Here is a 26,738-nt window from a genome sequence, read left to right on the forward strand (position 1 = left end):
AGAAGTCTTGGAATTGTGTAGGAGAAGAAAGTTGGTATCTTCCATCAACTTCTTTTAATTAAATAAATATTTTCAAAAGCAATTTTAATAAATATATATTATGTCTGTTATTTTAGTTTTTGTTAACTATATGTACTCTGAGGTACTAAATATAAACTGTAATGTTTTTTTCTGTATATTAACACATTCACTCTATTCATATATGTATGTTCTATACAATATAGTGGGTGTTGTAATAAGACATCCATATATGTTTATCTCCTTGCCAATCAAAACAGACCTTACGTGACGGTTGGACTCGATAATTTTCATTATTTTTTCCACATTTAAAACAATTGGCCTTCTAGAGCATCCTTGAATCAAAATTAATGGAACGGAATCCACGAAAAATACCATGTGATTGGCTGACATAATATAGAGACCATAAACACGATTCATATTTTCAGTCATTAAGCTTAAATTTCGCTTTTATCGAAGAAAAACTGTAAGAAAGGGCGTATTTTAACTTTGCTGGTGCCCATCTTTGACATGCACTTAAGAAATATTGAGTAAAACAACTAGAAAATGTCTACTAAATGTTTCCTGTACCGAATTTTATTTTTTCTAACTCCATTTAGCGTAAACCAATCACACTTATGCAATGCAAAATACAAATTACTGAAGCCATCGATTAAAAAAAAATAATGTATTTATTAGCCAAATAAAGAACATTAAAAACATATTTGTGAATTAATTAAGCAATTTATTTGTATACAATTTGTATATTTGATGATAAATGAAGAATGGCTTGTAATACATACATATAACTAATCTGAAACATATGAATAATTTAATTGAACCAGTAGATAGTTATACCAATACTTCAAACTAGTGTTGTTTAGTATATTGGTATTTTGGTGGTACATGTGCTGACGCATTTAAAACGGTGCTTTACACAATTTTGTTAATAGAGCCGGTAATTACAACACCTGCGTCATCAAAAGATTGCCCTCTTAAGTACGTCACTCTTCAAATTTCTGAGCCTCCCTCTTACTCCAAACAAAATTGTACTTTATAAAACAAAAAAGAATGAAAATTGTCCTGTATAAAAAAATTATCAAATTTTTGATCAAGATTAAGAAAAATCATGTAGACATTGTGGACATATTTTGCAGAATGGATACCCAAAACTTGCGCTGGTACTTAATTAAAATTTTATCCAACTTATTCTTAATTACAAGGATCCATTTCAGAATCAAAGGATAGCTGAAACAAAAAGTTACAAGCTTTCTTTATATCCCAAAGTATAAATATATCGGATCAACAACGAAAAGGCAAAGCGTGTGAAATCTCCTCTACGCCGACGTCAGTTCCTAAGCTACAAAAGTATTTGGTATCTTCATCCTGAATGCCAAGAAAAACCAACGCTTCTGCAGCAATAATATGGATGACTTCTGGCCTACTTCCCTATGGCCCTCCTACAGGCCTGACCTCAGCCCCTGAACTTTGCAATTACGGTTGCCATGAAGAAGGACGTCTGCCACACTCCTCATTCAAACTTGGATTCACTCCAAGCTACCATCATGACAGTGTAGTATACCATGGACACGGCCTTCATCGTCAATAGCTGTTAATCGGTTCGCCGGTATGTTGAGGCTGTTATTGCCTATGAAGGAGCAGATATTGAACAAAAAATAAATTTAAATATATTATTTTAACATATCCCAAATTGATTATTGAGTTATCAGTTCTTGATTTTATACAAATCACGTTTTTCGTAATTCAGTCATGCTACTGCAAGTTTTGGGTCACCACCTAGTAAAATGATGTGATTTGCTCTTGACGAATTTTCTTTTTGTAATTTGGGTAAAAAAGTACCAAATTCCAAATACCGATTTCGATAATAAAATATTGGTAGCATAGAAACACAACTTTCAATTCATTTTATGTTCTCCTTCTCAACAACAAACATTTATATACAAGGTCTTTAGAACTTTATGAGGTCATTTAAAATTTGTTCTTGGAAATAAGGATGGAAGGAGTACTTTCCAACCTGTAAACTTATTGATGATTAAGCTGAGTATAGTATCGTTAACTCAATTTTTAACATCTTAAGTGGTTTAAAACTTACAACTCATGGGTTGTAATTAAATATACATTTCAAATATCAAACAAACTTAAATTTTCTCTTAAAAAACAATAATGTCGTTGTATAATTTTATTATCTACTTAAAATGTGTTTAAGCTTTTTTTTCTCCTATAAATTTGTATATTGTACAATTTCTCAGAAAATAGAAAGCAACGATTTTTTAACATATATTTACACGGCTTTATATTACCTAATAAGTTAAATATCATTTTATATATTTTTTTTAAACACGATATGGAATTTACTGATGTTTGAACAAATCAGTTATATAAGTTATTTAAAATTATCCTTCATTATTTCATAATTTATCCGAATTTAAAAAAAAAAATCAGTAAATAATAGTAGTAAATAATTTGTTCCCTTTGAATTGAGATGACGTGTTCCAACATGGTTTTTAACTCGAGAAACATAAAAATGAGCTTTATAGTCCCAAATTTCCCTACAGAGAATCCAATTTAATATATTATCAATAAACCTTTAGAGCTTAATATATACATATACCAAAATAAATCAGTTAGATTACACCTCTTTAAATAGGGTTTTATTGTTAAAAAATTTCATGAATGCTACAAAATTCAATATGTTTTATCATTTTATCATTGTAACTGCCAATCAGTTAGTTATATTGCATTAAAAATTATAAAAAATGAAATATAATTAAATTTCTTTGAATATGAGGATTAACAAGTCAATACTTGTGAAAATATTAACTATTTTTAAATTATAAACATTCAAATTTTGTATACATGGAAAGGATGAGATCTTATTATATTTCACTTTATTGTAAACATGTTGCTCTTAGTACAAATATATGTATAATGAGAAAACATCAACAAATGTATATATGGGCAATTCAGATATTATTATCAGATATAAGGTGCAGATATTGATGAATTTGTTATATCAGCCTCCAATACAAGACGAAATAGAATAAATACTCACTATAACTTATTACAAAAGGATATCAATGGATTGAAGAAAAATAACCCAGATTACTTCACTACATCAAGATATCTAACATATAAAAATGTTCTTTGCGAAACATATACAGTATAATGTTTGCGGTACTCGTCTTTGGTGCTCCACAATATGAAGCAGGGAAAATTCTTGGTTCTACTTAAATCGTTGTCATCAGATATCAGAAGCAATAATTAGAGGTGAAAGGCAAATCCTGTTGGGAAAAGTTAATAGTCCGGACAAACTACAGTTCAATAATTTTCATGAAATGTGAGAAAGACTGTATAAGGGCAACCTAAATGTTTTCGGCCAAATAAAAAAAAAAAGAAATGAAACAGAAGATGACAAGCACAATTCTAACGTAAGAAATTTACGTGAGGAAGCAAGTTCATAGGCATATTACTCATTAGTGGCAGAGCTATCAATTATCCTGCTTGGTGAGGAAGATCCTCGAGGTAACCATAGGAACAAGCTAGGTGTCATTTAACCAGACCGTTGGATGGCCAGCAATATTTACTGCATTTAGATACTCATGCTTCCAAGGTACTAAATACAGGAAGGACACTTTTTTTCCAGATGGAGAGGATGGAAAAATTTATGACCCTAATCGGCCATTTGGTGAGTACTACATCTGCTGATAAAACAACTATCCCTGGTAGCTGACCTCGAAACTGGTGTCATTCATCTAGATCACTTCACATGACGGTATGCATATATTGCACAAGTCTACAAAGAAGAAGCTCGAAGTCAAGCTATCATAAATAGAAATACCTGATAGTTACAGAAAAGGCAAGCCATTGTTTCCTCTCCTCAACAGTTTTCACAGACCTGGTAAAACCAAAGTATCGCTCTATATTTGATGTTCATGAAGGGAAGTGTGACCGGCTTACTACTGCTTCTAAAACCTGGGATGGTAATAACAGTTACAGGAAAGCACAGAAGTTCCTAAGGTTAATAAAAATGACCAATGATGTTGTTCATTAGTTTATGAGATATCGTGCAAAATCTGAGGCTACTTTTGTTATTTCCAAAGCAATGGAAAAAAAATAGTTTTTTACTTTTAGAGTAATTTTTTATGAGGAAAATTACAGTTAAGCAATGGCTTGAAAAGTGTTTTGGGGAATCCCCTCTATAAAGTGATTCAATAAGATAATAATTAGTATTTAAAACAACCCAATTTGAAACAAAAAAAACGTATTTTCTTTCTTAAATCAGGGACTTTTCTTCGTGAAAAAATTAATGGCAATTTTGTCAAATGAAATTATTCTGTTTTAATAACTTAATTAAATAAAAAACAATCGATCTCATATAGAAAAAAAAAATATTAGAAAAGTTAGATAAATAATTATTTGTACCTTTTTTAAGTTAAAATTGACTTTGCCAACAAATTAAACATATATTTAAAAATATTATGTTTTTTTCAAATGAAAATTGACATTTAAACCCAACATTTTTGCTTTTCTGGCATTCAGTGTGCTTTTTGGAACAATTAATATTTTCCAACATCTAACTTAACCAATTCAAATTTGACTTTTTTCATCAAACATATGCAAACTGATATTTTTGCCTTTATCCCAGGTCTAAACTATGCTATACGTACGCAAAAACTTCATTCAGATGGATACTATTCAGTATCTATTTAAAGGATAAAAATATTTTTCCTAATGATTTAAGTTGGGTATTTGCTATTAATGCATTATTTGGTGACGTAATATATTATTTAGTTGAATATTAAATACTAAAAATAGAAATGTATTATAATAGAAGTAAAAGATGAAAACACTCTTTTCAAGTTTAAAAGTTTGTTCAGTTTGAGATCTTGAAACACACTTCTAATTCAATGTTGATTTTCTAACAAAGGCTCTGACTTAAAATGTTAGGTTACTTTTCAAAGAAAAAGTCTTAATTCAAATTTAATAATATTTTTCTTTTTTAAATCCTTCCTTCAAATTCAATGTTATATCCCAAAGAAGTGGTATTAATTTAAATTCAATGTTACCTTTTCTTTGTTTGAAAAAATTTGGTGATATTGTCCTGAGAAAGCTGAATAACCATTTTGTTTTCATATAAGGGGGGTATTTTTTGGGAGGTATGACCTCACTTTTCACACAGAAATGTTTTGTAAGTCTTGGTTCTTTATGATGTCCTGAAATAGTACTATACACTGATGAGAGTTTTGTAAAAAGTACCCTATAGCATCAAATAAACCTCTGGAGGCTACTTTCAGGGATATTAAATATGTCTATCTTTCTTTTCATCATTATTTATAGCTACCATATTCAGTCATAATATTGACATCTAATTGACGTCACGTTTATTATTTTTTATTATAAAAAATATTCAATGCTCAATTACTGTCATAAAAAAAAAAGTTTGCTTTGTGAATTATTTGATTACTTTCAATTTCCATTTTTTGATAATTCAAGCAGCATTTAAAATACATAAATTATGATCAATCTTTTGCAAAATTACTAAACACATCTCCTTTTTTTAAACCTATGTAATAATTTATAGTTGCAATGCTTAATGGGGCATGAGCTTTGATCACTTATTTAAAAATATGTGTAGCTTGTTTACACAGCTACATTAACACGTAACAATATAACCACCTTTTACATAAATTCTTTTTGGTCTTGACAACCAACTTGGGCATTCATCCAATAGATGAAAATAATAGTATACACTGGGTATATTAAAAAAATAAACCTTAAATTAATTTGGTCACAGGAGGGTATCGTCCAAAACGAACATTGAAATAGCCAAGGTTTAACCTCTGTGAAAGTTGCGTCTTGACAATAGAAATGAACGCAGATAAATAGATTTATAACACACCAACAACCATTTTGGGTTCAAAGGGTTCCGTATGAATAATAACTTTTTTGTTATGCGTCATGTAAAAAAACACATAATTGAAAAATTGGTGTACTATCATAAAATAAATATCTTATTCTATTAGAATTTTTGTCAAGGGACATTTTTAAATTTGAGAGATAGTGAGGGTCAGAAATTTTCCATTCTACACTAAATACATCGTATACTAATTTTGTACGGTTTAAAAAAATATATTTAGAGGTAGCTCAACGGTTCCAACAAACTTCAGTTTATGAGTAATTTAGCTAAATAAATTTGATATCGAAAATATGTTGTAGTTCTTTAATTAACGTTTTGTACTTATTGGTCAAAAAGAGCAAAGAATACGATAACTTGCATTTTCGTCCTATGTCCATCTGAATCTCGTTGAAAGAAAGGGTATTTATATTAACAACTTATGTATCCCAAATTATCAGGAATGGCTAATTTATTACTCAAAATAGAAAAATCAGTTTAAGTTACGACAAATTTAATTTCTTTCGACCTTTTACTTAGCTTTTTTGAATAAAAAGACTTCTTATGCTAAATTTATTTAATAATTAAGTATAATGAAATACTCATTACATAGATGTTAGCCTTTAATTAATCCAAAAAGTCTTAATAGCCAAATTTTAATCAATAAGTAAAATATTTAAACCTCCTTCTATTTAAAATAAGATAAAATTTCTGGGCGCATCTATTTAGTTCAAATTTCTCATGACAGAAAATACGTGATCAAACTCAAAGCTTGTGCTTTGACACAAGAAATTCAAATATTGGTAGGACTGCTCTAGCTTGCGTTCTTCTTAAGAATAACTAGCAGAAAATATTTTACCTCTCGCATGTACAACATGTCTTGCATGTAGACAACATATTATGGAATTAATCATAACCAAAGCATTCTAGTGATGTTTTAGACCCACGTCTACTCCGGATGCTCAAAAGATTTCTAGAAAAATGAACATCCATTAATACATGGAGCTACGTTACTCGAGTTGAAGATTTTAAAATAAATAGTGATATAGAAAATGTGCGATAAGAGACCCTTGATTATACGAAGAAATATATGGAAACTAATCTTCCTCAACATCACTATATAGAATTCCTTAACCTGTTCATTATATTCGTCGATGATGTGTATCCTTGAGGTGTAAAATTTTTGTCATTTGGTTGCTATACACCACGCCCGATGGCTATCAATCAGTTTTATACTGCTTAAAAATTTGAATTTTTCGATCACAATTCAAATTAACAGACATTTTTATGTTTATAGCGAGAGGGTCTCTCCGAGCCCGGATGTCTGCTCCTGAAGCCTTAAGTGCACCAAATAATTGTCACTTAATACAATCCCTCCTTAAATATGCATTAAGTTCAGAATCAAAAAGACGGATAATAAAGGCCTTACAAAATTTGAGTAATGAAACTCAAGAAAGGTTGTTCTTTACTCTCAAATGAATTAATATATGTATATAAAAACTCGGAAGATTTCACAAAAGAAAAATCATAGAAACTGTTTCGAAGTCTGCATCTCCAAGATAAATTTCTTTGATAAAAGTTGATAATGAAAAGCGTGGAGTCGGTCTCATTAATGAATTGTAGCTTCAATTCCTCTTAGTAGTGGACGAAGATCATCGAAGCTTATTTGTCCTTGATTCAAGTAAAAAGACTCTTTAAAAATTTTAGTTTAAAAACATATGTGCAATAGAAATTCCAAGAACTTTATTCAGTTACATTCAAAATTTTGATGAATAATAAATTAGGAAAATATATGAAATACTTATAATTGAAAAAAAAAGTAATTATATTTTCTTTACGTTGTGATATTTTTCAAGTTTACCCCATAATAGTCTTCCTTTAAAATGATATTTTTCAACCAAAACTACTCCCAAAATAGTTTCTAATTACGACTGTTACAAAGATTTTGTATATATAAGATGAAATGAGGTTCAAAAAGGTCAGCAAAAGGTGAAACTTATGGTGATTTAACCTGCTCTGACTATTTCAAGTAATAAAATTACCATATCGAATGATTTTGGAAACATATTATAAATATGGATTATCTTTCTTTTATGAGCAGACTGATGCACATATAGTAAAAAAATGCAAGTACTGGGAATCTTTGCTCTTTTTGACCAATACGAACAATACAGTAGTAAATAAATCAACAAATATTTTCGATTGTTAATTTATTTAAATAAGTTCCTTATGTTATAAAATTTGTTGTAGCACCAAAGGCTTAGTTGATATTCAGATCAAAACACTATTTTTTTTTTAAATCGTAAAATTTCAAAACTTTGGGCCCTTTGATTTACCTCTAAATATTTTTCAAAACCTTTTACAATTTATATACAATGTCTTTCGGCTAAAAGGAAAAATTTGCAAGCCTTGCAACTTAACATTTCTCACATTAAAAATAAATTCCATCTTAATGGAGGTGGAATTTCGCTTACGGTATACTCTTTCTGCAGAAGACTTCGATTTTGTTTTATATTATCTTTCTTTCTCCCTCTATCTTTGCATTTTTTACTGAATAATCATTTTATTTGAAATTTTTCTATAGGCCCTAGTATCCAAGTCCTATATTTCTACTCAATATATTTTTGCTCCTCTTTCATTGTGATCTTTTTAGAGCAACGACTTATATCTCTGGATATTCCATTTTTATAATATTGACATGCAGAAATGTCATACATATACTCAATCTGTTTGATCCTTTGCTTAGCTTTGACACTTTTTCTGTTAAGTTCACTTTATGAAAGTCCTTTGACATATTTATGCAGTTTTTTTTTTTTTTTTTTTTACAGACTATAAGTCAATTTTTGTTAGAACAACACGGATAAAGTAGAACTATGCCTCATTCCCCATAATGCAAAATACTTCGATAGTAATTTTTTTTAACTTATAACCAAGTCATCACGCATACAAACTTTTTAATTTTAAAAATGATTGATTAAGTTTTTGTCTATTTGATCTTGGTCAAGCAATGAACAATAATTAAATGTATCAGAAGATCTACAGGAATATGGAACAGAACAATGAAAAAACGGATTTCATATTATTTGGGTGGTAAAATAGTTTGTTTTGTTTTTTTGCAAAAAGGGCGAAAGTGTTCTTTGTCTTTGTCCTTTTTACTATCAAGTTATAGAAGCACTACTTTCTTTATCAAATGGTGCACGTACTAGCATTTTTGCTCTTTATACCTTCAGAAAATCCCTTGACATTTTTTAAAATAAGATAGTCATTATATGATACTACAAATATTTCAAAAAAATATATTTCTTATATAAAGCATAACAAAAATGTTTTACTTTATACGGAAACATTTTATCACAAAATGGGGGGAGGGTCCCCCCAAACCTATTTATTCTATTTCTATGGTCAATACACAACTTTTGCAGGATTAAACTTTTGCTACCTCAATGATTGGTTTAGACGATACCCTCTAATATTTTGTAAGAAAGCATCCTAGCTATTGACGTTTCATTGATTTAGCTTTGAGAAGGCATGAGATGAAGGGAATCAACACAAACTCCACTACATATCTAGCAATGATATAAAAGGGAACTACTCTGGTACTTAAATCTACTCCGAAATTAAATCTATCTGGACATGTTACAGTCCCAATTATTTCCCTGGGCCCAGGAACAGCACTGAGAAGGATCCAACTGCTACCAAAATGATGGAGCACATTTACATACTGCAAACTATGAGTAAAAGTGGTGCCAAACACTTTCGAGCACTTTTGGAGCAAAATATATATATATATATATATAAACCTTCTTCTCAATATAATGAACTTCTCTATATAGTCCATTCAGGAGAAAGGGAGGTTAGTGTGACTTCTTACCGCAGGGTCGACACCTTGAAGGCCGTATAGTGTCTTCATGGGACAATTTGTTGTAGGAGACCATCTGGACGACGTGTAAATCAGTTACAAAACGTCTGATTGTTGTAGTTGCTGCAAATGGTGACCATGTGGAATGAAATAACACTCATTTTAAAGGAAGTTTTATGTTGATAGCAATGGGGTAAAAAGAGAAATAAATATTTATTTACAATATTGACTGTTGAATGTGCCCTAAGACTTATGAGTCACCCGGTATATATATTAAATTATATTTGACGCATGAAACAAGGATATAAATGCTTATTACACATATATAAAGATATATAAGTGCTTACCTAAACATGTTTAGTCAGAGTATATTGGAACATCAAAGCATACACACGTATGTATGAAACTAATATGATTTGACAGTTTATTCCCTCGTTATACAATTGAAATCAATCATTCCATCTGGCAAACATTTTATAATTGTATATATAATGTAGATTTATACAGACATTTTTTTCCCCATCAATAACAATTTATTTCAACTCCTCTAGAATGTCATACTTTTGAACATAACGAACAAAACAGATAAAACATACAATTTAACATCTTTTCTTTATAAAACAATACAATATAATTAGAAAATGATTAATTGTAGACAATACATAAAAACTACCTACAAACTCCGACCTTAAGCAGTATCAAGATCTATACAGAAGAAAAAACAAGGGTTATTTTTTCCCTAAACTTTTCCAAAACAATTTTTGGGCTTATTTCAATGTAGAAGACAAGTATTTCTTCGATTATGTTGTAGTTTTTATAGGAAGGGCATGACATCACCAACCAATCAGCCATGTGGCTTAACTACTGACATTTGTAAGATAAACGAAAAGAGATCTCCTTCTCCAAACCACAGAAGGAACAATTTTTCAACTTCTTCTCTCTTAGAGATTTATTAGTGAATAATGAAGAGGTCGCCATCTTGAAGCGGAAAACTTTCTACCATTGACTTGTGAAGGGATTTCCAAAGAGTTGGATGGAGCTTTCTACATGCAACATTTTCATTAGCAAGACATCCAAGACGTTGGAGTCCCCCATTGACCAGAGTTTCCTTTATAAGGCATCCATTAATAGACATAAAAATTTGTTTCAACAGCACTGTGATTTTTGATTTTAAATCATTTCCAATAAAATACCTAGTATCAATGTATCATATGAGATATATATATGAATGAAAGCTTCAAACAATATATATAATTATTAAGTAATATAGATACATGGAAATCCAAATAATTGTATAAGTTATATTGATAAGTTTGTTAGGAAGTTTAATCCTAAATTGTATAAATATATTCAAATCAAAGTAAAATAATAGAATATTATTTTATTATTGAAATTTTGATTCTATATCTATTGAGAGACTCGAATTTACTAATGTAAAACCTTAAATAAATTTATTTTGTAAAAATAATTCTTGTATGTATTGAAGAAATTGGATAACTACTCAAACGAGGATGTATATTTCTACTTTATCGAAGACAATTGCATGCAAAGAAAAATTGTTTTATTGCTGTACTAAACACTTGTTAAAAATTTCTTTTATTTTAATGAAATTGTACATTCTTCAGTGGGGGGGGGACATTATGTGTTGCAATTGCTCATAAAAGAAAGTTGGTAATAATTTGGGTTATAAGCAAAGAAAATGTTAAAAAGGTTTTATAACAAAATCCCTCTCATATAAAATGCTGAATGACACAAAAAAATACTCATCTCCGCTTCGATATTTATCACCAAATGTTACTTTGTAACAAAATTTAGGTCTTGGAACGCTGGCAGCTAAAACCAAAAAAATCAAATTTTTTATTAGAATTTTAGAAAAATTTCATTAATAAAATGTTCGATTTTTATGAACTTTTCGAATATTGTACTAATCGTAATAAGAAATTAATATTTTAGAGTCCAAAAAGTTTCATAGGTTAAATATAAATGAATCAATTAGATTACAACATTTAATTAATAAATACTAACCATATACATTGGAAATAAAAAATATATATGTCTTGAATCTTTTTGTTTCAAAAATATCCTTCTTCTTTTTTTTAACATTTAAACAGATCTAAAAAAATTATTTAATATAAGTAAAGGGATGAGGACAGGAAAAAATAAAATGAGAAATAGGATGGGGGATAAAACACAAAAACATATGTAAGCCTTGATACCAAATATTTCACCTGTTTAATCTCTTCCCTGCTGTCGCAGACTTGTCTATCAAATATTAATTACATCCTATAATTAGTCAAATAATTTACTAAATTATATTTGAATACAAAACATTTTCATGCATTGCTTATTTATTAAATATTCTATAAAAAAATTAAAAGTTAAAGTAAAAAAATCGATCAACATCAATGTTTTTTAAAGTAAATCTTTTAAATGATTTAAAATGTTAAAAACTAGGGTTGAAAGTCTAAAAATACTACGTACAAAATTTTAATGATCATTTCTGTGTTCTATCTCTTACATAACAACAATTAATGTAGGTTTTAGTAGGTGGGATATAATGTTGTTGTATAGTGGTACATTTTTGAAGAGTATAGACAACATCAACTTTGATCCATTTCCAAGAAAGATTTGATAAAAAAAATTATTCATAGTTAATACAATTTTTTGACTTCATGTTGTTAAAGTTAATATTTGAAAATATATATTTAATAAATAATAAATCGATTGGTCAAATTGTAGTAAAATAGTTATGTAAATGAAATAGTCGAGTTATTCATTTTTAACTTTAAAGCTATTCAGTGTACAATGCTGATCCTTCCACTTTCAAAATAAATCTCTCTATAGCCTTGTAAAAAATATGAACTTTTATTTATTTTTTTCCTGTTGAGAGTTTCCATTTATATAAACTATTAGTAAAAAATGTATAGTTCTAAAAGATATAAGGTATTATTTTTATATTCGTCATGAATTATTTCCAATTTTCGAACTAAATGATCCAAGACATGAATTACAAATAAAATAAAGATTAAAACAAAAGTTTCAAAAATAAGTTGGAAAACTTAATCAAAATCTTGATTGAAGAATTTAAATAAAATAATTCAGATTTAAAAACTAAGGCATCAGGACCCAAAATTTGCAGTAGTGTGAATTATTTATGATAAACGTAATTTTTATGGAATACGTTAAAGACAGCTCAAAGATCATTTGGGATATGTTTAAAAATATATATAGCTACATTTTTATTCAATAAGAAATAATAGCCTCGACACACAGGTGAACAGATTGGCAGGTCTTGAAAATAAAGGCTGTCTCCATGGCGTACCACGGTGTAATGAAAGCAGCTTGGAGCAAACCCAAATTTTGATAAGAGATGTGGCAGACATTCTTCTCCTAGATAACCCAAACTGAAAGTTCCAGGTTCTAAAATAAGGCCTGGAGGAAGGCCACATGGAGGCAGTCCAAAAGTCAGCTATAGCGTTGCTTACCGAAATGCAAGATAACTAGATTCAGAATAAAATTCAACACCCTGCCCATTGCTCATTCTAAATGGACTTCTGGATGTTGCAGGCAGTCCGAATGGAGATGTCAACAGTCTCTGTTGGTTTCTCGTCACTGACACGGGAGTTTGCATGGGCGTTGCCTTTTTTGATGTTACTCCAATATTTTTATACTTAGAGTCATAGCATTAAAAAAAATTGTTTAAAGTTAGTGTCAGCTTTCGTTTGATGACATAATACATCATGTAATAAAAATTAACGAGACTAAAATCATAATGAAATGATTTTGGGTCCCTAATGTAATGTATATAAATATTTATAACAATTGCATTTTGTTATATTTTAGTCCATCGGAAGTTTTATCTATGAATTTTTTGCCTCAATACCGTAATAAAAAGATAATTCAATACCATTGTTGCGTTTGTGTCATTTTATGCAGTTATTTTTTCATATTTCATACCTCAAACTACTACTCATTCCCCCCCCCATTTCAATGTCCCTTCAAGTTCCAGCTATAAAACTTCTACTGTTCATACATATAAGCACAATTTTTTTCTTTAAAATATTACTTTATTCATATTCGGAAAAAGCTTCTTTTATAAAATTACTTATATGTATAATGTATATATTTAAATTTTATCATTGTCGTCTTATATTTCTTTGAGGGTAAGAATGAGAGGCTGAAATATAATATTTTATTCATTTATTTTTTTGAAGTAGTGAAAAAACTATTTCAGATATTTCTCACATATCAAAAGCCTATAAAAATTCGGATATTTCAAAATGTCAGTAGAGGTAGAGGAATAACTCAATAATGGATTGTGTTTCTGCTATGACAGAGTCAGATTACATCATGTGATAAGCAAATTAAATAAATCATGATATTTTTTTTGTTTTTTTTATCGAGTACTTTTACATTCAAGTTTCTTAGATATTATATTTTCTAAATATGAATAAATTATTATGTATAAAGTTATTCAGAAGGATTTTCTTAAGTTGATGAATTTGAAAGGAGTGTTAGCAAAAGACCATTTATATCAATAGATCTTACAGCTACAACCCATTCCCATAGATATCTTTTACCTTTACAGTATTTGTTAACATTAGCAATGCCAAACTCTATACATAATTTCAAATAAATATCTTGTTTATGATGAATATATGAAGAATTTAATATTAATTATTTTTTACGAAAAACTATATCAAAAAATAATAAAGTGGAGATCAAGAACTGGCAATAGCATGAATATATTAAGAAAAATGTGATTTTTTGGGAACCAAGAAAAGATAACTCAAAATAAATTTTGGATTTGTTGAAAAACTATGTACATGCTTGATTTTATCTAGTTGAATACATTCTTTTTTTTTTTTTTCCAAGAAAAAAATTAAAAATAGAGGTTTTGTGACGGCATATATATAACAACATTATTTGAAATAGTACTCAGTACAACTTTTATTCAATATATGAGTCCTCAACTCTAATAATAGCCTCAATACGAGGTCTACTTCCCTTGCAGACCCTGACTTTGATTCGCAATTTTCTTTCCCTAAGCTGTTGTCAATATTATTTCATTCCTGAAGAGTGAACTTTCTTTTCTACTACCTAGAAGATATTATTAATATATACAAGATTCATAATTCCCATTTGCTCATAAAAGACAGCGAGTAATCCTAAAGGTTTGTTGCAGAGTTATAATTGTAATTCCTTTTTGGACGCAGAGTAGAATTAAGGCTCGGCATTGGAGTAATTCTTGTCTTTGTCTTTTATTGTTTACTTCTCCCTTGTCACAGCTGATTGTAGCTGATGTAATGAAAGGTCATAACAGCTAAGCTTCTCTCTTCCAAAACATTCTTCAAATTATCAGGGGTACCATGTTGATTTTAAGTTGTTGTTTTTTTAACATGGCCATGATGTCACCGATTAGTATAACTGGTAAATATGATTGTCTTAAAAATGACTTAGTGCTACCTTCAACACGTGAAACATGCTATTCTGTTTAATAAAAAAGAACAAAACTACCTGTTAGTAGACACGAAGGAAGACAAATAATAATAATAAGGAAATGATTGCATTTAAAGAGAGAGTAACGAGCAGGAAATATCAAACAAACAACTATTATAGTTTGAACTTCGCTAACCACGTGATATCTCTCAAGAAAAAAGATTCTGCGCCACACAATAATAATACAAAAAAAAAAAAATCCAGCATATATATTTGTCTTACAAACAATCATGCCATTTAAAAATTGAAATGTATAATATCTTGAAATTTGGCAATTGGAATAAAGTATTATTTTTTCTCTGAAAAAATGGAAAAACATACTTTTATAATAGATTTATCATGAAACACGTTATCATCAATTAATCTATTATATTTCAAAATTTTGACAGGTAAAAACTTTTAAAATAAAGAATAAATCTTATTATAGAAGAGATCTACGAAGATTGTTCAAAGGTTTTTTTTTTGTTTCAAATTTATTTATCAAATGATTACATCATGTCATTAATTGATTACACAGCAAGTAAGGAAAAATAAAATTTCCGAGTGGTCCATTAAAATCTGAACACTTTGAATTTTAAGCTTCAACAAGATATAATTTATTAATTAATCATAGAATTTTGCCGTTAAATTGTACTATAAGTAGATGTGAATTGAGCTTTCTTAGTCATTAATGTAGATGGCTTAAAAGGCCTGGCACCCACTGCATTCTATTCGAAAAATGAATGTGGTTGGGAATCATTGCTTTCAATTATCTTTTATTGGGAAGAACTCCAGATAAAAATACCCAAATATTGCTAGAATAAAATATTAAAATAAAGCTTGGAAGTAACATTCACTATTCTTTGAAAGAATTTAAGCAAATGTATCAGGAATTTTAAAAGTTTTAAGTAATCAAGATTTTCAAATATAACATATTAATTGATGAAAGCATGTATTATGAGAAATCAATGAAAGAAGTTTTTTTTTTCTTTCCAGACAAAACATATATAATATAGTAATTTACTCCCTTTCTTTTTAATGTTACAAGCTGAACATTAGCTACCCACGCTCGTTGATACATTGACATTTAGATAGGAATGGACGCACGGCAAACATCGATAAAAATTTTGTTTTTTTAATAAAGATCAAGCTTGAGAACAGAACATAAAATCGAACGACGTTCCATGGAATGTGCGTTCAATGAACGGAACGGATTTTTTTAAACTATGAATGCTAAAAATGAGTTTTTATTATTCCGTTCCGATAGTTATTACAAAAATTCAAGAAATCAAAATTTTTTAATTTGATTAAAAGGGCTGAGATAAAGTAAAGGCGAACACTTGAGTCCCTTATTTTGTGGCTGTGGCAGTGGCACAGGGGGGGCTAAATGTGCCCCTTTTGAAGACTTGTATCATTATGGCCCACTTTTGACATAACTCCAGATGCTATAGTAGATAAAATTCATGTCAGGCGAGGAGGGAGGCCACAAATGGTGTTTTTGGAAATCCGAAAAAGTATCCTCGAGCCATTTCTGCATGGTTCAGGTCTTGTAGCCGGGGGCGGAGTCCTGCTGGAACATATAGTTTCCCTCTTGGTAGTTCGACCTCACCCAGGGTAAGAACACCCCCTTGAGAACGTTCTAATACTCATTGCCCCTGCTTTTAAGCCTTCAGTGACCTATGCATGGGCTTCGTCTTCCTGTCTGATACCACAATTCCCATGGATGCTGGTAACTTAGTCTGATTGAACTGCAGAACCTCATCAACTGCGAAGGTGAAGTAGGGGTCATTCTTGGAGTTTCTCGACTAGTCTACAGTCCAGTTTTTCTTGTCTTGTTGATGTACTGGGCGCGAATAAAATCAACTATACATTGCCTTTCGGCCTCCATCTCAACAAATAATCAACCGATTTAAGTCAGTTGTAGCTCATCGGGAACCTAATATTCACAGAATTATTGAGATAAAAAATATTGAAATGTAACTCTCAAATGAGGCCTCACTGACACTATCAAAGTGGAAGTTGCAATCAAAACGCCAAAATAGCAGAACGCTTACAAACCTAATGTAGATGATATTGTATTAATTGTTTGTTCGGAAAAAAAAAAAAGTTAGGTCATTTAAGAATGGACCTGATGTTGCATTTCAATGGTTTCCTGCTCCAAATCCAGCAGGGTACTCTCATTCTATCGCAAGCTGTAGTAAAAAAAGTCTAAAATAAAGAATGGTAAACTCATTACTCTCATCATCTATTCCTCCGGAGTCGTAGTATTCAATGATTTATCCAACATCCCTCCTACATCGCTTCACAATCAATTCATGCTAATGAAAGAGTAGCTCATAGTGTGATAGAGATCTGAATCGAGCTCGTGAGGAAAATTGAGTGGCCTCTTCTGCCAAGGACTTGAGAGAGGGATTTCCATACTCGAAGGCAGTCAGACACTCCTATTTGAATACCTCTCTTTATACTGCCTCATTGTTGATGTGATTTGTGCTCTCTTTATTTGCCCCCTCCTCTTTCTTTCGTCGTCCTCTCTTGAAATGCATTGCATTCTGAAACATCTGAGCAGAAGGATATGTTCAGATCTTTGCTTTCTATAATAGATATAGAATATTAAAGCTCTCCCAAACTGTATCAAGGGAAAATGGGCTGCTTGTTGATAAGACATTGATTTGGATTAGATATTATGATTCTGTGATCGATATCGTCTTTCAATGTACATCTAGAGCCTCCGCCATCTTTTTTATCCTGCATAGGACATTCAAAGGTAGACTCACACTACTCTAAGATCCCATTGAAACCTTGTTCCTATTTCAAGTCATTGGCAGTCACTCCACACATATATACTTCTTAATACTGAAAGAAGGAATCATTTAAATAATATAGCTAACAAAAAAAAAATGCAAAACTATTTATGTACCTTATTATAACGAAAATAATCTCATAAAAAGTTAGTATTTTAAGTCTTCATGATCATTTTTTTATAAGTCGATTTTTGGTGGAGTAACGGCCAAAGTAGAACTACACCATATTGTCCAATGGACCCTTCCCTATTGTTTTTTTCGTTGTTGTATATTTTGTAGAGAATGATTTCATAGTTCCACTTTGCCCCTTTGCCCAATGGTTCAGCAAAAATAAACTTAACAACTCAGCGCCAAACAACACCAACAATAGAGAAATTGGGTATAATTATAATTTGCCCTTTGTTCCAACAAAAATTGACCTATTATCTCAAGGAAAAGGTGACAAATATTTCTCATTTTTGTATGAGTAATTTTCATTATGTTATCCAACATTTGAAATGAAAATTTTGTGGCTTTAATTTTTTTCATACCGGAGGAACAGGGCTTGTTCCAACTTTCCCTAATCTTCCCATCAATTTTTTTGTCTAAAAAAAGTGTGAATTCTCTTTATATACAGGTAACTAACAAGAAAAGTAAGCATAATAATCAAAAACAACAATAAGCTAATTATTTCTACTTTTTAACAATGCATGTAACTTTTTAATAAAAAAAAACATTACATAGTTGCATGTACCTATGTATGTATAATTAATTAATTAACATTGATTCAACCCTTACCTAACTTTTAAAATAATGCATTTACATTTTAAATGTCTATGATGTCATAATTTTCTCTTAGCCATGTTTTTTTGTACGTACAAGTGGAAAGAAATTGAAAAAAAAGATATTAATTCGTGCAGAGTTCAAATATGAAGTGTTTTACTATCTTCAAAATTATAATAGGATGATAAAATAACTTCTTTTTTCCCCTATCTGAATAATTTTTGCTTTGAAATATATAGGTTTCATCCGGTATTAATTTAATAAGTTACATGTAGTAGTCAAAATTATAAGATTAGGGTGGATTTTATTATTTAAACTTTCGACATGTTGCCGTTTTAAGGCCTCAAAATGTTTCTTTTGGTCAAACGATAACATTTGTGAATGTTGAAAAATACTAAAAAAAGTAATCAAAATTTACACTTGTTTTGAAAAAAAAATGGTATTATTGTAATAAAATATGTGTTATACTGCATATTATAGTGTTTTTTTTTCTTGGGTACTCAAATAGCAGTTTATTCCACTACAGAAGGAATATCACACACCAGAACATTATATATATTAAATTTTTAAAAGGGAGAAGAAAATTTTAATCTACTAAAATAATTAAAATATAATTCATATAACTTTTCGTTATTTAAAATGGCGTACCCAAATTTAATAAGCTTTGCTGGCAATGCCCTTGGTTTCATATCCAGTAAAAGAATTAAATGCACCGTTGCAGTGTATTTCAAGGGGAAAGCATTTTCTACTCTTGAATTTGCTGCTCAGTCATCAAGGTTGGTTTCAAAATTCCTGCTATTTTTTCTCTTTTCCATTAAGAGTAAATATACTTCTGAGAAACATAAAAATCATCTTCTCACTCTGTCTTACACGGTCAACAGTAATCCATTCCATTTTATTTAATCTAAGTATTTGTTGTTAGAGAGAAAAAAAAAGTGAAACCAACCCATATATTGATATTTTAGAGGGTTTTGTAGCATATCAGCCTTTTGATGGAAATATCAAATTTAGTTCAATAAAATTGAAATTAAATATATTCTATAAACTTTTATGAGAATTTAAACTAGTTAAAAGAACGATAACTTTAGTAAAATGAATACGAAAATTTGGAAATACATATATCTTTTTATACATGTAAACTAAAAAGTGAAAATGTTTACAGAGTTGTTTACAGTAGAGGGTAGAATTGAGTGGGAAAAAATCACTCAACTACTGTGCAACACGAACCGAAAGACTGTCGACCCCGTATACATCGCAAATTTTCCTGATTGCTTTCGACGCGTTTTTCCCTTTAAGGTAGTAAAAATATAAAATATGGCCCAGCTCACCTTTGAGACTTCCATACTCAACACACGATAATTCAGGACTGAACCAGCCAAGTGCAAAACTGTCAAAAAATCGTTTTTAGTATACATTTACACCTTAACAAAACCTTATCGTAGGATCTGAGTTGACCAAAAATGAAGAAGATATATTTAGTAAAATAAGGGCACGGGAGATGCAAATTACTTTTTCTTCAACCTAATGTTAGGAATTACAGTAAACCTTTCACATTTAGATTGCATATGCTCTACTACATTTTGATACTAAGTAATAGTGAAAGAAGACATAATATGTTTAATAGATGCTGTTTAGTCCTCTCCCTGAAGTGACTTCGAAGTAAAAGTATAAAAGTATTTCTTACTAAATTTACTTTGCAAGCTTTGTGTATTTTCATAAAGTATTGGTTTATTTTATAAAATTTGGTAGTGTTAGAAAAAAACTAAGGCCATTTTTGGAATCAAGAGACTAAATTATCTAAAGTTTAACTCATGTTCAATCTTATAACATTTCATTTATAGAATTAAGGTTTGGGTTGTTCAACGGCCATCCCGCAGCAGAAAATTAATTTGGTTTTCTGAAAATTAGCAGCAATTTTGTCAATGTTCATGAGATTGAAATGGTATTCGAAGATCCATATGACTCGGAGCCGTAATTTTAAAACAAACAGGATCATATTTTTGCAAAATATATTTAAAGAAATTTAAATAATTGTTCCTAATTTTACATTGGTTCTACCGTTCATCCACATTTCATTATTAATAAAATGATTATTAAATTAATGCAAGATTAGATTTAGTGAATACTTTTTATCATCAAATATAAGGGCCTTTTATAAACGATAAATAAATCAATTGTAAAAATATGAACAAATGAATTAATCCTCTTCTTGATGTCACACGTTTATTGATTTTAATATTGAATGCACATTATGATTTCTCTATTTAAGAACTACTCAATTCTATGGCAAAATAGTAAAAAGGAGTGCAATAAGTATTTAAAGCAGTGAATATGTTTTTAATGAGTATATTGGTGAAAAGACATATCAATAAATATTGTCAACTGACGTCAAGTGCATCTTTTCGTACAAAAAGTCGATATAGTTAGCATATTGAAATTGTCTACATATGAGTATTGATGTGTTAAATCAATATTACATAATTTATTAAAATTAGCTAGAAAATCAAAAAGTAAATCAATTATATGTAAAAAACATTTTGAGGAGATACAAAACGATTTTTACTATATTATACACAGATATCAATAATTCAAATTTTATTCATAACTAAATATAAGCTCACAAATCATATTAATAAATACATACTCACTCTATTAATAAATTTAATGTTATTAAGAGTAAGGAATACATTATACATATATAGTTCTATAAATAGAGATGTGAAAAAGGACGAAATTCCAAAGAAAGTAAGAACCACGCCTGAAAGAATGCTATAAAAATATGTTAATTTTGAGAAACGGCATATTTGCTGACAGAGATCATTATAAACTATAATGTGCTTCTTGCTCGGTAATGGATTTCAATTTTCAAAATAGGGAGTAATAAAAAATAGAAGTGAAATAATATATTGAAGATTACCAATAGAGTTGGTAAAAATGTGACCCACCTAATTGTAAAAATAATCGAAAAAGAACTTCCTAACAATTTTAAGAGCGTTTGAGAAGAGATCAGCTTAGCTGTTATGACGATTTATTACATTACCCGCAAGTCGCTAACAAAGAGGACGAGGAAAGAGATAATGACAAATCCCACACCTTACTCAGTATTTAATGTCATGTTGATTACTTATAATTCACTATCCTATGGTGATAGTGATGAAGTTGTGTATGCCATGGACATTGTTAGTTAATAATACTGCTCTTCAAAATTCCCAAATTTCTAATTTAATTACACAAAGAACAAAAAATACTATCAATTATTACAGATAATTAATTATTAACCTATAAAAAGGACCTGACTGTGAGATATTTGAAAACTATGTGAAGGAATCTTTGTGGTTGTTTAAGTTATGTTCTTTTGACATGGAGAGACAGAATATTTCAAGATTTGAAGAGAAGAGGATATATCTCTTTGACTTTGAAATAATTCAAATAACAAACTGGAGATTCAAGTGAAATTAAAAAAAAAAAAAAAAAAAGTTGTAAGAAATATGACCTAAACGAGAGCGATACTGTTTGTAGTTGCAGTCTGAACAGAGTTTGAACTATTATAAAGCTGGTATCATTATATTTTTATTCTTGAGTAAAGAATATTTAAACATCAATTGAACGAGTCCATGGATTATAGAGAGTAACAATACCAACACAAATTTGAGAGTTTTTATCACTATCTTTTAGAAGAAAAGGTTAAAACACGCAATAAAAATACAATTGACCTTTTTAAAATATGTTCTACAAAGTTCAATAGAATAAATAATATGGTACAAGATTATAAGCTAACAAAAATATAAAACTGCATGACTATATGTATAATGAATATATAGTTAATAGTTTAAGACGAAAAACAGCCTGGATGTACAAAATGTTTTTTCAACAGAGCATTTCAGACCACATATAGCAAAAACATAACCTCTGTTCAATTTATTTACTGATGTAATAAAAAGTCAAGATTTAAATAAAAGTTTTTTTATTCTTTGTTTTGTACTGCCAGGTTAAAAAATGCGTTTCCTATTTATTAACAATGCTTCTATTAAATATTTCGAAGAAATAATAGCGTTTTGGTCTTTTTCATCCTCGCAAAATTCTAAAGAGAACATCTTCATGATTAACAAAGTCCCTAGGTAATTATTTATTTTTGGAATTTTACTGGGCTAAGTTCACTATTTGTTTTGTATATACATATGCAGTATTGTCAATCTGCTTACTCCAAAAAAAAAAAAAAAAAAAAAAAATGGGCGATTTAAAAAATACATCTCATTTCATTACTTTCTATGGACTATATAGACCGAATTAGTTCGGTCCAACAAAAAAGCTCGTTCTAGACCGGTCTCATATATTAATTCGGTCTAGATCGATCCAAAGGAAAAGTTTGGTCTAGTTCGGTCCAAAGGAAAAGTTTGGTCTAGTTCGGTCACAAAAAAATTGGTTTAGACCTATTTAACAGATAAATTGTTTATAACAGGACACCATATGTTTTTTCAAATACAATGACGTCATACAAAGTTTAAACAGAGATAGCTTGAATTAATTTTGATCACGCCGTTTTTATATTTATACAGTATATGTTCTATAACTTATTATGTAGTTTTGAGACTTTATTGAAAAAAATGAAAGACAGTTGATCTAGAAAAAAAAGGGTCTCTCATAATATATGAGACCGAAAAAAATGGGTCCATAAAATGAGACCGAAAAAAAATCGGTACACGGTCTGAGACTGCGGTCTGGATCGAAAAATGGGTATAGAAAAAATCACTTAAGACCCAACCGAAAAAAAAAATCGTTGGTGGACCGAGTCTCAACACTAGTATGAAGACATATAATATTTGAGAGTCCCGAATGACTTTGACATTTATTTTGTGTATATATATTTTTTTAACGAGATAAAAATAGACTTGCTTAATAATGAGTTATAAGCCCATTTTGCTCATAAATCGCTGAGAAGAAAAAGGAATAACATTATAACTATGGTTTAACATAATCATGAATCCTTACACAACGTTATCACACCAACACATTTAAGATTATGACTTACTAATGAAAAGTTATGGTTTTGTAACTATTTTTTTCTAATGAGACTCTATGAAAAAAGGCAAAGAAACAGAAGAAATAATTATGAAGGAAGAAAGCATGTACCTAAATTAAGTTCACCCATTCACACAGCCTCGATAATAAATAAAAAATAAACATCGACTGGTAGTTGACTTTTATAAAGCAAGAGGGAAATTGACCTGTAATTTTTCTCTTACAATAATCCCATCCTTAACAATGACACTAAATAAATGATGAACTTTGTGCTATAAGGTGCAAGAAGAAAAAAATACATAGAGACCCCGATAATCATGTGGATATTCTCTTTAGAAGGTTGCGAGGATGACACAAGCCAAGAGGGTATTCTGAATATTTAATTCAAACCATTATTTATAAATACTAAACGCATTTTGAATATAATTGAACTCAGAAATTAAATATTAATGATAACAAATTAGAAAAAGAATGTCCACTCAAAAAATGCTAAGCAGTTATCATTATTATTTGATTTGTCAGGAGTGAACCTCCTTTTCTACTACGTTCAATCAAAACCAAACAAGAAACAGAATATTAACATGGTCATCCAGACAATTTGAAAAATGTTTTGGGTAAAGAGCAGCTTAGCTGTCATTACGTTTAATTAAATGAGCTGTAGCCATAATATGAAAGAAATAAACACAAACTCCTTTCTGTTTTTAGAAATTATATTCGCAAGAATTACACCAGTGCCGACCATCAATTCTACTTCTGATCCAAGAAAGACTTACACTTATAGCTCCCGTGCAAACCCTCATTGTTACTATCCATCTTTTATGAGCACATACACTAGTTATTACTTTATACTTAGATATTTTTGTCTTCAAGAATTAAATAATGATGAAAACAGCTTGGGAAAATAAAAAGTACTGTTCAGATTATCGACCAAAAAACCCACTTCCGTATTCTAAGACTTATTCTATACAACTTAAGCCATAGACCATACAGTTTTTTAAGTGAGTATATAAAATTAATTCAGAAGGGATTTTTGTTTTTATATAATGAGAGTTAGAAAATAAAGGAAGAGTTAGATTCCGCCTATAATCAGATTTGTATTATATGTTGTGGAGAAACACTGATTTTTAATTGTATGCTAATATAAACAGTACTCGTTAAATGAAAAAAAAACACTCAAAGTCACGAAATATGCACCTACGTGTATGCATTTATTAGGGTAGGGACGGTATGCTAAAAAATACCGCTTAGTAAAAAACTAGGGTCCACCCTTCACGGTACACTGTTTGTTGCGGTATAGTATTAAAATATTTTTTTAATTTAATTAATGTAGTTTTTCAAGTTTTTCGATATATTTTTTTTCTGTCTAATAAATTATTCCTAAATATATTTAACTTCTCCAAAAAAAAACAAATATTGATATAAAAACCAGGTCATTTAATACTATTATTTATGAATTTATAATTTTTATTGACAAAATGAGAACTTGTCTACATTTTCTGATAATAATAAAACCCGATTAGCAATTACAATAACGCCAGCTATTAAAAACTATTTCACATGATACAGATGTACCTGAAGTTATGAGGTATTGTGAAGGTAACTTGGAATAATTGGAAAATATAATTAAATTATCCCTACACCATACCACAGAGTTATTGTCGACTGGCATGTACTTTATAATTATTTCTTTTTTGTATAAGCAAATACAAAAATTATTTCTTATATAAAAAGATGCTTGTGGATTAAAATCTTACTTCACTATCTAAGTCTATTAATTTAAAATAAGATAAATAATAGTTAATATGGGATTATATATATATACTTACTAGACATAGGGTAAAAACGTACCGAACCAAACCATCGTACAATCCTGTGCCGTATTAGTTATATTATGTATCTATATGTTCTATACAAGTTGTAATTTGTATAAATAGATTTTAAAAATTACAATTCTAGGTCTCAGTACATTTTATTTAATTACAACATCAGTCATTTTAATTAATAACTGATGTCAGCAATTCATTTTGATATATTAAAATGTTATATTGATTATGTATCTATGGAAAATACACTAAGGATCATTTGAACCTTATAATAAAATAAGAAATAATAAAACTAGTCAAACAAATACACTATTAATTTATGAATAATCGATGAAATATTCAATGTTTGCATTATATTCAGTATATCTACTATAAATTCTTTATTTTGTGGTTGCAACTAGTACAAACTTATTAAATAGCTTGTATAAAATAGTAAATTTTCAATTTCCATTTTTATTTATAAAGACATTGAGAAAAAAAATATATTGACTTTGTTTTTAAAATGTTAGTTGTTGAAAACATTGCAGTGTGCTCTCTATTGATCCATTTTGGATTGCACTCCACAGTTTGAAGAGCACTGGGGTAACGAGATTGAAATACATATACCTACATGTATTTTGACATAAAAATGTTATGAAGGACAAAATACAGCAACCCCAGGTAATTTGTTCCACGAATAAGTTGACTCACAAACTCCTGAGAATATGTTTCATATTATCAGAGTTTAAACATACTTTATGAATGTTGATAGATTCTTTTTTTCATTTTGAAATCCTCTTAATTTTCATATAACTTCGATATCGATTATTGTTTACATAACATTGGCTTTCAAAGATTACTATAAACCTAATGCACTGCTTTACTTCTACTTTCTCTGTTAGCAATAATCCATTTTGAGTCAATTTTGATAACAACATTGTTTGTATACTTCTTCTTTTTTTTTCAAGACAGTTAAATCAATATTTCCACTGTGTTTTTCTTTCATAAAAAATAAAGTTATTTCAAAAGAGAAAGTAGAAATGCAAAAAAACAGGAAAAGTAGGATCATATTTATGGAAATATAAAATATTTTCTTCAATCCCTTT

At 29.4% G+C, this 26,738-nt stretch overlaps 1 protein-coding gene and 1 pseudogene across 2 annotated transcripts in view; one reads left to right on the forward strand and one right to left on the reverse strand.

The window, feature by feature from the left end:
* Window positions 1–26,738, forward strand: part of LOC121121446 (uncharacterized) — a 242,521-nt gene that overhangs the window by 106,723 nt on the left and 109,060 nt on the right. The gene's annotated exons all lie outside the window — the stretch shown is intronic.
* LOC121121698 (holocytochrome c-type synthase-like) lies at window positions 17,426–25,691 on the reverse strand (annotated as a pseudogene).

This window comes from Lepeophtheirus salmonis, chromosome 7, assembly GCF_016086655.4.
Source record: "Lepeophtheirus salmonis chromosome 7, UVic_Lsal_1.4, whole genome shotgun sequence".
Lineage (NCBI taxonomy): Eukaryota > Metazoa > Arthropoda > Copepoda > Siphonostomatoida > Caligidae > Lepeophtheirus > Lepeophtheirus salmonis.